At 37.5% G+C, this 14805-nt stretch overlaps 1 protein-coding gene across 11 annotated transcripts in view; it reads right to left on the bottom strand.

Annotated features, from left to right (window-relative positions):
- DLG2 (discs large MAGUK scaffold protein 2) overlaps nucleotides 1-14805 on the bottom strand; it is a 2048212-nt gene that overhangs the window by 568419 nt on the left and 1464988 nt on the right. The window lies entirely within an intron of this gene.

Genomic DNA, 14805 nt, shown 5'->3' with positions numbered 1-14805 from the left:
TTTTTTTCAGTGGTAGTTTTGCTTTAAATCTTCAGTGAAAAAGTGAAAATTGACAATTTTTGATGCCACATCTTTCTTTCCAATGACACATTATAGAGTTCCCTTTTTGTATGCCCTTTAATGGTCTTTTAGTTACTTTTATATAAATCTCACTCATTTATTCTTAAGTATTTATAATTTTTGTTGCTACTATAAATGATATACTTTCTTTTATTATATCTTTTAGTTGGTTACTGTGTTCATAGACGTGCATATATATTCATTATGCTATTGATTTCTATATATTAATTTTATACCTAGCTACCTTTCTCAATTCTTTAATTGCTTGAAATAATTTTTGGATGACTTCCTTTGGCTTAAAACTATATGATTTAAAACTATTTGATTGTGGTATGTTTAGAGGTTACTGAAGTTTTTTCATCCTGCTCATCTTGGGCAGCTCAATCAGACACTTTGCTCTGATATAGTACCCGTGACTAGTTTACTCTTTTCCTTTGTACATATACTCATTTTGCTTTTCCTTTAAGTTATAGTATGGGGGTCTGGGTATTTTGTATTCTAATGACTTTCTGCACCTGAGGCAATAGCTGAGGAATGAGTTGGGGGAGAGGTCAGTAGAGGCTGTAGTCAAGTGTGTCATTTTTCTTAGAACACCCAAATTCTGCTGTCTTTTGAGAATCTTGTTTAATGTCCTAAATCAAGATGCATCTAGTTGGGTAATTTCTCTAATTCAAGATGCAGCTACAGAACCTTAATTTCCATTAGAGGAGATCAACACTGCTGCTTACTTTCTCCATGTTGGATTCTCCCAACAGTGAGTTCAACTACTCTGAAAAAGATAAGACTACCAGCTCAGTGTCCTCTTTTCCAAGATTTAGTGGTATCAGTGAGAAAGAAGTCTCAGGATTTTGCCAATTACCAACACAGTTTCAGGAGGGGAATGGGAGTGTGGTAGCACCTGAGCCTTTCTAAACCTCTCTGCTACTGTTTCTTTCCTTCATCACAGTTTTTGAGTATATTGCATTGAGTTGTGCTTCATGCCTTCTTTCATCACTGTTAGCATACATTTGTTGTTGTTACTGATTTTCCTTATGTTTATTTTGAGAGTTATTGAAGGAGAGAATTCCTATAAGCAGATAAGATTAGTCTGCTCTCATAACCTGGAAGCCAGTTCTTTAGTAGCATATAGTCTGCTTGGTGGAAAACTTTGCCTATAAGCATTATTTTTATCTTTATCTTTCTATTGGTTCAGTATTTAGTCTTTCCTTATAACTGTGGGATTCATTTCATATGTACGTGTGCTGGGCAACATGCATCCCTGCCAAATCCTGTTTCTAAGAATTCCATCTGTTTACCTTCAGGTCATCTGTAATCGACACAAATGAGGAAAGGGTGGCTAATATGAGGAATGGTTGAATTACTATTAAGAATGATATCGGGACTTCCCTGGTGGCACAGTGGTTAGGAATCTGCCTGCCAATGCAGGGGACATGGGTTTGAGCCCTGGTCCGGGAAGATCCCACATGCCATGGAGCAACGAAGCCTGTGCGCCACAACTACTGAGCCTGCACTCTACAGCCTGCGAGCCACAACTACTGAGCCCATGTGCCACAACTACTGAAGCCTGTGTGCCTAGAAGCCCATGCTCCACAAGAAGAGAAGCCACCACAATGAGAAGCCCGTGCACTGCAATGAAGAGTAACCCCCCCTTGCCGCAACTAGAGAAAACTTGCGTGCAAAAACAAAGACCCATCACAGCCAAAAATAAATAAAAAAAAGAAAAAGAAATAAATAAAACACAATGTGAATGTTCTTAATAAAAAAAAGAATGATATCAATAGCTCTGGATGTTAAGCTCAGTTTAACAATATTATATTTAATAGAGATAAATATCAATTTATAAATTTACATTAAAAGTCAATTATTCTAAAATAGAGCGTAATATATCTGATAGCCAGTGATTCATATGAAGTATTTAACTGTCTATAATCTTGATATGAACCAACAAAAAGAGTCTTAAAAACAACGTTAACACAATTTTATATTATATTAAATAATCAGAGTATGGAGTTCACATAAAGAACTCTATTCACCATGGTCTGCACTTACAAGCATATCAGTGGATCTCTCTACGTAACTCTGTGTATTGTTATTTGGGTAGGATATTGCCAAACTTGAAAAAATTAATAGTATGGAAACGGTAAAATAAAGGGTCTGAAAATCACACTCTATCCAGAATGGTTAATAAACTGGGATTCCTTAGTCTAAAGGAGAGAGGCCTAAGAGGAGAATTGACAGTAGCCTACAAATGTATGAAGGGCTCTTCTATGAAGAGTTGTCATCATAGCTGGAAAGGGCAGAAATAAAACTGATGGACAATTTCAAAAAACTCCAACTTTCAGCTCAATTATAGGGAAAAAAATCCAATGATTGGGGCAGTCTCCCAAGTGAATAGCTATCACCAGTGCTGAAAAGCTATTTCTTCCCAGAGCATTAAAGTAGAAGCTGAAGTCTTGGTCAAGACTTCCTCACAAAAGCCTATATTTATATTTATCAGATGGTATTTGTTATTGTCTATGTATATGTATATGTACATTTCACACACTAGGCTGGGACCACTGTCTCCCTCAAGGGCACACTGGGTCTCTATCTCCAACTTTCAGTCCCACAGTCAAGAGGTAGTCGATTAATATTTTACTAAACACATGAGTGAATGTGTGTATTTTGAGAGATTAGAATATTTGATAAATAGGAATGCTTGGACATCGAAATTATCATGATTTTTAAAAACTGGTACCACAGTTTATTCAAATGAATTGATCTGTGAAGGCTAAATTTTCCCGTATGATTCAACTACTCATGAATACTCAATGAATACTTTAGGTTCCTGGGAAGCAACTGCTGAACTCTTTCCTCCTAAGACTAATGTGCTAGACTGAACAAACTATGTATGTCTTCATTCAGGACTGTAAGGCACTGACTCGCCTAGAAAAATGTGCCTCGTTTGTTTCCTTTGTTATTTTTACTCTTCCCTCTTCGTAACTGCTCTCTTTTTATTTATTTATTATTATTATTTAACATCTTTATTGGAGTATAATTGCTTTACAATGGTGTGTCAGTTTCTGCTGTATAACAAAGTGAATCAGCTATACATATACATACATCCCCATATCTCCTCCCTCTTGCATCTCCCTCCCACCCTCCCTATCCCACCCCTCTAGGTGGTCACAAAGCACCGAACTGATCTCCCTGTGCTATGCGGCTGCTTCGCACTAGCTATCTGTTGTACATTTGGTAGTGTATATATGTCCATGCCACTCTCTCACTTCATCCAAGCTTACCCTTCCTCCTCCCCAATGTCCTCAAGTCCATTCTCTACGTCTGCATCTTTATTCCTGTCTTGCCCCTAGGTTCATCAGAACCTTTTATTTTTGTTTTAGATTCCATATATATGTGTTAGCATACGGTATTTGTCTTCCTCTTTCTGACTTACTTCACTCTGTATGACAGTCTCCAGGTCCATCCACCTCACTACAAATAACTCAATTTTGTTTCTTTTTGTGGCTGAGTAATATTCCATTGTATATATGTGCCACATCTTCTTTATCCATTCATCTGTTGATGGACACTTAGGTTGCTTCCGTGTCCTGGCTATTGCAAATAGAGCTGCAATGAACATTGTGGTACATGACTCTTTTTGAATTATGGTTTTCTCAGGGTATATGGCCAGCAGTGGGATTGCTGGGTCATATGGTAGCTCTATTTTTAGTTTTTTAAGGAACCTCCATACTATTCTCCACAGTGGCTGTATCAATTTACATTCCCACCAACAGTGCAAGAGGGTTCCCTTTTCTCCACACCCTCTCCAGCATTTATTGTTTAAAGATTTTTTTGATGATGGCCATTCTGACTGGTATGAGGTGATACCTCATTGTAGTTTTGATTTGCATTTCTCTAATAATTAGTGATGTTGAGCATCCTTTCATGTGTTTGTTGGCAATCTGTATATCTTCTTTGGAGAAATGTCTATTTAGGTCTTCTGCCCATTTTTGGATTGGGTTGTTTGTTTTTTTGATATTGAGCTGCTTGTAAATTTTGGAGATTAATCCTTTGTCAGTTGCTTCATTTGCAAATATTTTCTCCCATTCTGAGCGTTGTCTTTTCATCTGCTCTCTGTTTAGCCTTGACTGAAAATTCTCAACCTTTCCTAATATCACCTTTATTGTGAAAATTTCCTACTTACAGTGGATTTTTGGTGGGATCTCATAATTGGCTAGCCCATAACATATTCCATGTTTAAAAATTCCTAAGTTGGCTTTCTCTATGGGTATTAAAAGCAGAGATTTTTTTTTTTAAATCTTTCCTATTAACTTTTCTGTAAGGGATGATGTGTCTATCTCGCTGCAATTGAATTACGTTCAGAGACAAAGTCCGTGTAGTAGTACAAGACTTCTGACTGACAGGTAATGGCATTCAGAGTCATGGTCCATGAATAAAAAATACTGCAATCTTTAGTTTTATTGGATCTCAATGTTCCAGAGAAGAAGAATTTAATGTACACTGGTTGATGAGCTGGGGAACCAAAATGGATTTAGTTAGGGGACCGTGATGAATTTAGCATGAAGTCAGTGCCAGCTAGCAGAAAAGGACTGCATTATTTCAGTCTAGGTGAATGACAGTTTTCTAGGAAGGTACTTGAGAGAAAAGCCAACAATCTTTATTTATTGTCACTGCTTTGATTTAGCACTTAGAATACCTGGTTTAATAAATGTTTTTGAAATAGAATATTTCTTGAGTGAATGGAGGATTATTTTCTGCACATATTTGCTTCTTAAAAATATAAACAAGGAAGGAGAACACTTTAAAATTATTGGGCACTGAGATGTATCAGGTATCTCATTAAATGCTCACAATAACCAAGGCTACTTAATATGCCCATTTAACAGTTAGGTAAAACAAGGGTTTAAACACTTAGATGCTGTCCATATCCTAAAATCTTTTCATGGAATTGCTTTGTTGCTGATCCTAAATTGGAAAGATTTATAGTCATAGTATTTACCACCGCAACACATTTACTTTTAAAACTTTTAAAAATAGTATACATACAAATGCATCTACATACAAAACAGAAACAGTTTCACAGACATAGAAAACAAATTTATGGTTTCCAAAGGGGAGGCGGAAGGGGGATAAATTAGGAGTATGGGATTAACAGATATCATAAAATAGACAAGCAACAAAGATTTACTGTATAGCCCTGGGAATTATATTCAATATTGTATAATAACCTATAATGGAATATAATCAGAAAAAAGTAACTGAATCACTTTGCTGTATACCTGAATCTAACAAAGTATTATAAGTCAAGTATACTTTACTAAAAAAAATTGAAAAAAATGCTATACAAGTAAGTATTTACCTGAGCAAATATTCACAGCTAGGTAAACAGTGTTTTCTACGTGAATTATAAAACTTTTGAATGTCAATAAACCAAACTACATCTAGTACAAGGCATTTTTTTATATCTGAAGTTTTCATGGTAAAAAATAATTTTGACTTTCAAAAAGCCATTGATCATAAATTCTGTTAAAATTCCTGAACTAGCTTTAAACAAAAAAAGAAGTAAGAAAAGAAACAATGGCCAAGTGTTAACCTCAAAGGGCAAATGAGAGGTGGGGCATCATTCCTTAATTTCCAAAATGATTTAGTAAATATAATTAGTTGTTTTTACACTCCTATGATGTTATAATGTACAGAACAGTGGGAACGATAGCAGAAATATTTGTAGTTTGTTTCTTCATGAATAAAGCACTTGCTACAAGGCTCAGGAGAGAGTTTTTTTTTTTTTTACGGATGCCATTACAAAGACGGACTAAATATCAGCTTAGAGAAAGAGCCTCCCAACCCACAAGTACATCTCATTTATCCAGAAATGATCAGAAACTAACCATGTACATATTAAAGAAATTCTACAGAAAGCGCCTGGGAACAAGGTGAACTCATCAAATATGTTGTCCTTTGTCCAATTATTAAAAAAAAAAGTATTTGTTCTTTGGGAGATCAGAGAGTGGTGATTTAGTCACAATTTATTTCCAAGAAGACTATTTCCCTGGCTTAACACGTAATTAGGCATTTTCTTTTAGACTCTGAATATTGTATTTCAGTAAAACGTTGCACTACACATGCACTCAAGCAGATCCCTGTTTCCTCCAAGAGAACAATTTGGGTAATTCAAAAGGACTGAAAAAAATTTATCACTAAAAGGAAAATGTAGTATTTTGAGATCTCATGCCAAACAGCGGAATTGCTATTTGTGCTTATTAAGAACCATTGAGACTTCCCTGGTGGCACGGTGGTTAAGAATCCGCCTGCTGATGCAGGGGACACGGGTTCAATCCCTGGTCCAGGAGGATCCCACATGCTGCAGAGCAACTGGGCCCGTGTGCCACAACAACTGAGCCCGTGAGCCACAACCACTGAAGCCCGTGCGCCTAGAGCCTGTGCTCGGCAATGAGAGAAGCCACCGCAATGAGACGGCCATGCACTGCAAGGAAGAGTCGTCCCCACTTGCGGCAACTAGAGAAAGCCCCGCGCACAGCAGTAAAGAGCCAAAGCAGCCAAAAATAAATAAATAAATAAAAAATAAAACTCCCTCTGGTTTAAAAAAGAAAAGAAAAGGAAAGAAAAACTGTCAAACCATTATTCAGAAAGGCCCTTCACCACAAAGAGGTCTACCTACCACGTAGAACTCAGAGCCCGGGACAGGGGCCTGAATAAAGAGTAAACAGTGCCTTGCATTCAGAGACACATTTATATGTGCATTGAAAAATGAATATACATCATAATTTACCCCATGGCAAGAAAGGGGAAACGTATGGCGTCCCTTGATGCAGTAAATGGTTGGATGCCAGCAATCAAAATCACTGCATAACTGTTGTGTTCAGTTTTTACCCAGTGGTCTGGTGATCCATTTGGGTATGAAGAGCTGAATTCTGGACAACTGAAAACTTTGCTAACCTAAACATTCCCAAGTTATCGTGGTCAGGTGGTAGTTGTACAACTTGCTATAGAATGCCGTCAGCAAAATTATCCATGGACAGATGGGATAAAAAGAAGAATTTCAGTGCAGGCAGTCTCTGTATTATGCTGTAAGGATGGTACACTCAATTTTCAATTAAAATCTTAGCTCAATCGAATGTTGATCGAGCACTTGTTATATACTCAATACCTGTAGCTCTAGGTCTATATACCAAAAATCAAGTTGTGAAATGGTTAATTTACCAAATGACCATCTCTGAAAACTGCCAGTTGAGTTTCTCATATCAACTCTGAGAAAGTTTACTCTGGCCATGTTAGTGTCAGAGAGAAAAAAGACCAGAACAGATGGAAGAAGGAGGACAGATGAGAGAAAAGAGTTGAGTATGCAGATATCGAGACAAGTCGTAAACTTCATTCCAGTTAGATACTTGAGAAATTGTCTGTAATATCAGAGGCATGCTAAGTTGATATTTAACCAGGCTGGACAATAAATCTGTTATGTAGGCTATTAAGAAAAAATAAAATAAAAATCCTCAATAATCTAGAAATTGGTTTTTGATTACTTGGCCTGTTAAGCAAAGTGCTAGATGCTTCAAATACTGTTTATCCCAATCTTTTGAATGGATAGTTTCTGTAAGGGGTCCATGCAAGGGTTTGCCTCATAAGGAACTCCTCCTGGCAGTAAAATCATTCAGCTTCCATCTTGGCCCTTGCTTTTTCCCCCTGCCAAACTGATGAGTGATGAGCACGATCTGTCTTGGACTCTACTCCATCTCTCCACCCCAATTCCTCCCACCTGTGACACAGAGTTTGGTTGCAGACTAAACCTAGGGCTTGTACTTCCCTTTTAAATGTTCATTAAATGCTTCAAATTTAGCACAGGCCAGGGTAGAGATCATAAACTCAGTGTCTTAAGTGTTTATCTCCTTAATTTGGGCTGTAGATATCTATCTTTTCTATGTGCTAAGGTTACTTGGATGGTCCGGTAACAAGAAAATGAACAGAAGAGGAAGAAATGAAGTATTTTAGAAGCTCTTAGAAGTGAAAGGCTGCTTCTGATTGGATTGACTAGTAATAGCTTTGTGGAGGAGATAGAATTGAACTGGCTTGGCTCCTGGGGATGGATATGATGCCAAAAGGTAGTGATCACAGTGGTAAGGAAATGCATTCCAAAGGTGGGAACAGGACAAACAAAGGCTTAGAGGCAGGAAAGTATGGCATGTGTTTAAGAAATTGTGCATAGTCCAGCTTACCTGGATAAGAAGACGGATGAATGAGAGAAGAGAGAAGAAAAGGCTGAAATCAAATTTTGTTGCTGGAGAGGGAGATCATAGAGGGTGTGAAATACTGTAACAAGAAATTTAGATTTTTACCTAGTGCCAGGGAAGAACCACTAGAGACTTTTGAGCAGGGCAGAACGATGAACAGAGCTGCAATTTTTGGAAGATTGATCTAGAAGTGTGTGGGAATGGAAGGGAGGGATTGGCAATGGAGTCTATTACTAGATCAGACAAGACATAATGAAGATATGAACACCACAGTAATGGTGGTGGAGATTTTAAAGAGAAGACTAGTTATGTTGGAGGTAGTTTCCAAAGGACATCATGCCTGATTTAATAAAGGTGGCAAAGAAGAGAGAAGAATCAAAAGAAAAGGACTTTGAACTTTTTAATTTGGATGAGTGGGACAATCTTGAACATAAATGGAGAGGACAGAAGGAAGAGCAGATTGTACTGGTGGAGGACAGGCGGTGGACGCTGACCCTGAGGACTCATCATGAGGTCAGTTTTCAACATGCTTGGAGATATTTCTACACATGGAGGCTACTGAAATCTATGCCCAAACTAGGAAAACTAAGGAAAAATACAAACAGACATATATGCACATTTCCATAAAACACAGATTCATATACCACATTGTAACTCAGACCTATTAGAAATAAATTTATATAGAGCTAGAGAGAACAACACAGCTGAACATACTATATATGTGCACATACAGATGCCAATACCAATATATTAAAAATATATGTGTGTGTGTGTGTATACATGCAGAAATCTGAGTCAATGCATGAAAATATATATTGGCTTCATCAGAAATTGCTTAATATTAAAAACTTTTAATTAACTTTCAAGTCTTTAATCCAAGAAATATTAATACTTAGTAAAGGACTAGATTGTGTAAAATACTATGGGAAGCACTTTAAAGCACCAGAATGAGTATGTGCTTTGCTGCTTTTCTTTATTCAACTTTTAGTCAATTATGATAATAAAAAGAGTAAAAATAATTAAATATGTATTGAGAATTTACAATTATTATCCTGAAAATAACCTTATGAATTAGATACTCAAATTCCATCTACTTTGCAGACGAGGAAGGTGAGGCACAAAGAGGTTAAGATACTTACTCTAGTTTTCATACCTACTTAGAGAGACGTCCAGGAACTTCATCACTACATATGTGGCTTCTCTAGTGGTTGAATTATACACATTATAAATGGTCATTAGTATAGTGACTTTTACAGTCAGTGTGTTTTATAGTTATTTTTACTTCTTGTGCAAAGCTGAGAGCATTCTTCACTGCATTAGCAGTTCGCACTGTTACAGACTTTTATAACTGAAAAAATGTATATAACTATGAAGAAATTAAAACTGAAGATGTTTAAAAACATTTTCAAAAATAATGTAGAATTGGTGAAATTTTTTGCTAGACAAAATTTACAACTCTTTGAGTTTTTATTAAAAAATAAGGTGGTTAGGGCTTCCCTGGTGGTGCAGTGGTTGAGGGTCCGCCTGCCGATGCAGGGGACACGGGTTCGTGCCCCGGTCCGGGAAGATCCCACATGCCACGGAGCGGCTGGGCCCGTGAGCCACGGCCGCTGAGCCTGCGTGTCTGGAGCCTGTGCTCCACGATGGGAGAGGCCCGCGTACCGCAAAAATAAATAAATAAATAAATAAATAAATAAATAAATAAATAAATAAAATAAAATAAAAAATAAGGTGGTTAAATAAAGTCTACCTTTGAATTTAACAATGCTATGGCCTTAATATTTCCGTTCTAGAACTTGGCCTTCAACTAGCTATATTACCTGTAAGCAGCAAGAACATTTTAGAAGGCATCTCATTTCTTATATAGGTTTAGGCTTCTTTGGCTTAGGCCACAGAAACCAACAGTCTACAAGTGTTTACTTATCTAGTTCCTGAGAAATTACGACTTAAAGTGTCCTTGGGAAAGTCACTGGAAAGACTTTTATTATAAACCTATTTCCTGGGAAACCACATGCACACTTCAGATTCTCTTCCTCTCATATTTTTGGTTGTTTGGCAAGTCTAAATGGATTTGCCTAATCACAACTTCCTATACATGATTAGCCATTTTTTTCTCAACTGACTGCCTGCACACAGACACCCCAGCTGCTTGCAATGACCAAATCTATAACTGTGAGGTTAGGGAAATTTTTTTTTTTTTTTTTCCGGTACGCAGGCCTCTCACTGTTGTGGCCTCTCCCGTTGCGGAGCACAGGCTCCGGATGCGCAGGCTCAGCGGCCATGGCTCACGTGCCTAGCTGCTCCGCGGCATGTGGGATCTTTCCGGACCGGGGCCCGAACCCGTGTCCCCTGCACCATCAGGCGGACTCTCAACCACTGCGCCACCAGGGAAGCCCGGGAAATTTTTATATATTGTTAAGAAGAGACATTCTAAATCGGTAGTGCATATCACCCAAATATCCCTTACTGAAATACATGGCTATAAATCATTAGCCAGATGATTCTAATTGAATATTGGGAAGGCTAGTACTGCTATACAGACAAATCACATACATCAAAGATCATCTCAGAATTCGTGATTTGTACAATAGGTGGAATAAACATAAGGGTGTAAATTGGAAAACTGTAAATTTAATTCTACCACAAATTATTTTTTTAAGGAATCCCTTAACATTGCACCTATATAACAAAAAGGAGTAACACTGTTTACCTTCTGTCCCATGTAAAAACAAATAAACAAAACCAAAAATAATCCCCAAACAAAAATGGTCTGGGGCATTAAGAATGTCTATCAGATAGATCTATTAAATGTTTATAACTGTTCAAAATAGCTAAAGTAGCCATATTCATGATTTTTATATTAAAGACTATTGGTAAAAGTGAGAAAGTCAATCATTCAGGTATTTCCCCAATTCCAGATATTTGATAAAAAAATGGGAAAAATTCAAAGTATTAACAGGGTTTTCAGACAGATGTTTTCCAGTTCTGCCTCCTTTTCAGAATATGCACAGTCTTCTCAACATGTCCAGTAGAGTTCCCATACGGGTTCCTCCACAGCCTTCCCCACCTCACAAATGGCACCCCAATCCATTAGATTGCTCTATTAGAAGGACCAATTAGAGTATGTCCAAGGGCCTCAACCTTGGACATACCCCACATCTAGATTACCAATAAGTGGCATCACTTATATCTTCACCATCCATTCTTCTCTACCTTCTCCAAGTGTCCGCTAACTGATCTCTGTTCCCACTCTTGCCCCCCTTCAATGCATTTTCTTTACAGCAGCTGAGTGATCTTCTAAAAACAACAAATTTGACCATATCACATGCTGAACATGTTTCTAGAACTTCCCATTGCACTTGAAATAAAATAACAAATCTGTAAATATGGTCAACGAAGCTGTACATGATCTGGTCCCTGCTCACCTTGACAATATCATATCGTGTCATTCACTATCTTGTCATTAAACTTCAATCACAACTGACTTCTTTCAGCTCCTGGAAGGTATGAAGATCTTTCCTACACTGGGGCCTTCATACACACATGCTTTTTACTTCTGTCTGGATACTCTCCTCCACTCTTTGTCCAGCCAACTTCTAATTTTACTTGTATTTCAAAGTTTAGCTTAAGTGGCACTTCCTCAGGGAAGTCTTCTTTGACCCACTATTTAATCCGTGCCTCCTTAATCATTTATGCTCATTCATAGCATGTTTCCCAATTTATATCATAGGTGTTTTCTACATCAGACCATAATCTTCTTGAGCAAGAATTCCCTCTGTTTTCTTTGTGAGTCCTCATTGTCTGGGTCTGTGTCAAGTCCACAATAAATACTTCATAAACATTTGTTGAATCACTGAAGGACTAAATTAATGACCACATTCAGTTAGCTCTGCATTATACACTCATAATTGAGGCTAGTTAGCCCAGTTGGCGAGAGTGCTGATATTTACTATTGAGAATGCCCACATGCTCAGTGAAGGGAAGATAAGGGTCTGAAAGCACATATTACATTTTAAATTCTCTGGAGCATTTTGGATCTCCTGATTAAGATGAATCACTTCTTCCTCTTTGTTCAATTGGAATCATGGCTCAAGTTCAACCACAGAGCTGATTTCATTCTGTCTAGCATTAAAGTGAGTTGGCTTTATGTCTCTCTCTCTCCCATTACAACTTTCTGATTCTCCCATTAGAAGCACATCTGATTCATCTTCATTGTCTCCACTGCATAAGAGTTTCCATGGCATGAGTTAAACATTGACAGAAATTAAAAAAAATATATATCATCATTCAAAAATAAAGAATAAAGGTGCCAAGGGAGGTTAAGACCGCAAGGTATCATCAGATTTAGTGTAGCATCCAATTTACTCTGATTCAGCACGTCCTGCGTTCAAGGCACAGGGAAAGGCATCAAGGATTTAAACAATGACTAAAACAGTTCCTTGCTCTGTAAATCAATAAGCTCTATATAGAGAAACAAATCCCTATCAGTGGTCTTTGTATGGTGACAGTACAAAAAAGTATGACTGACTCAACATAATCCCAACAGGACCAATAGGCCTACAGCCCTCTACAGGAATTTGGCAGGAGCCTGCTTTCAGGGATGTAAAATTAGCTCTACCAGTTTCCTGGTTCTCCTTTCCCCAGTAGAAAAAGCCCATCACCCGTCAGCTCGGTGCTTTGTGACCAACTAGAGGGGTGGTATAGGGAGGGTGGGAGGGAGGGAGACGCAAGAAGGAAGAGGTATGGGAACATATGTGTATGTATAACTGACTCACTTTGTTATAAAGCAGAAACTAACACACCATTGCAAAGCAATTATACTCCAATAAAGATGTTAAAAAATAAATAAATAAATAAACCAAAAGAAAAGCCCATCACCCATATGCTGCATACTTTCATTGGGTTAGTGCCTGGGTATTCCTGGTCGATTAATGCTCACCGGTCCCCACGTCTCACTCTCTTTGTCCCGGGGAAATTCCTGCCCCACTCCTGGCTCCAAGGAGAATATAGTTCAGACAGAAGTAAACCAGCTAGGGCCCTAATACCAAAGATAGAGATCCCCCCAAAATGATAAAATTTTGGAGTTTTGGCTATCGATTCCCTCGAACCTTTAAGTGCTCTGCTGAGCAGCTGGAGGTCGAGTGACTCAGCACTGATGACCTCCTAATGGATGGTAATGCTTTGCTGAGTGCTTTCAACTAGTACGTGCCTTAAGGCTGTGCTGAATAATTGCTGTTAATTGAATTGTAGAAATATCTACGTTATTTATATACAGTATATCTTTTTAATCAAAGTAGTGGGATGCTCATTTGGTTTAACTTTAAAGCACATGGCAAATATGATTTTAGTACATGTGTAGGATAGAAGGTCTTTTCTTTCATATCACCAGACATTGTGGTATGGAAATGCTTTCTTTTCTTCCCGCCTACCTCCCCCAGAATTAATTATGTGATTTTAATGCATTTGAATTTAACTCACGAGGGATCCTTGATTACTTTATTAGATTACCAAACAATTGTAGCAAAGGCTCAAAGTATATGGAGCAAACTACAGATAACACGTATATACTATATAGTTAATACTTGTTGTCAACTTGTGCCAGCCATTATTCTAAGCACCTTATGTATATTGACTCGTCTAATCCTCACAAGATTTCTAGGGGCAAGTGCTATTATTACCTGCATTTTGTAGATAAGAAAAGTAAGGCTCAGAGAGGTTAAGCAATTTGCCCAAGGTCAAACAGCTAGTGAGCTGCAGAGCTAGGATTCCAATTTAGGCACTTTGGCTCTGGAGTCTGCACTCAACCAGCAAGCTTTTCTGCTCACCACTTGCCAGCTATTAGTTAAATGTTTAATTCTCATAAGCCCAATGGGATGCTACCATTATGATCCCCATTTAATAAGGGGGTTGGCCTAACCAACGTCACTCTGCTAGTAAGTGGCTGAACCAGGCTTTTAAACTCAGTCCCGCCTGACTTTTGGGTCTGAGATCTTAAATACCACCCACCACTACCTCGCAGAGAAGGTGGTGTGCTTATTTGTAAATCACATATAGCATTAGAGATTACACAGATTTTAAGGGAAAGAGAAATAATTTACTAGAAGAGTATAGTGACTCTGTAGTCAATATCTTTTAAAATATTTAAAATACTCAAGCCAATTATTTGATTTTTTAAAAATATTTGAGATACTGTTAATATTAAATGTCATCATTCTGAAGAGCAGAGCTCAAAGGACTATTCTTAAAAATTAATATAATGATTCATCTTACTGTTTATGTGATTCCCCAGGGTAACTGCAATTACCTCAAGAGATTTGTGAACATTTCAGAAAAATAAATTTTAACTTATTTTGACTATTGCAAGTATAAAATGCTACACAGTACTTGAATACAACAGATGAGTATTATCAAATCAAAACAAATCACAAGTGTCATAAAAATATAATAATTGTTATTTCAGGATAGGCTATTCCAATTATTATTTTTCACATTACTATTT

This window comes from Phocoena sinus, chromosome 8 (genome assembly GCF_008692025.1).
Source record: "Phocoena sinus isolate mPhoSin1 chromosome 8, mPhoSin1.pri, whole genome shotgun sequence".
Taxonomy (NCBI): Eukaryota; Metazoa; Chordata; class Mammalia; order Artiodactyla; family Phocoenidae; genus Phocoena; species Phocoena sinus.
This window is presented reverse-complemented; position numbering and strand designations above follow the sequence as displayed.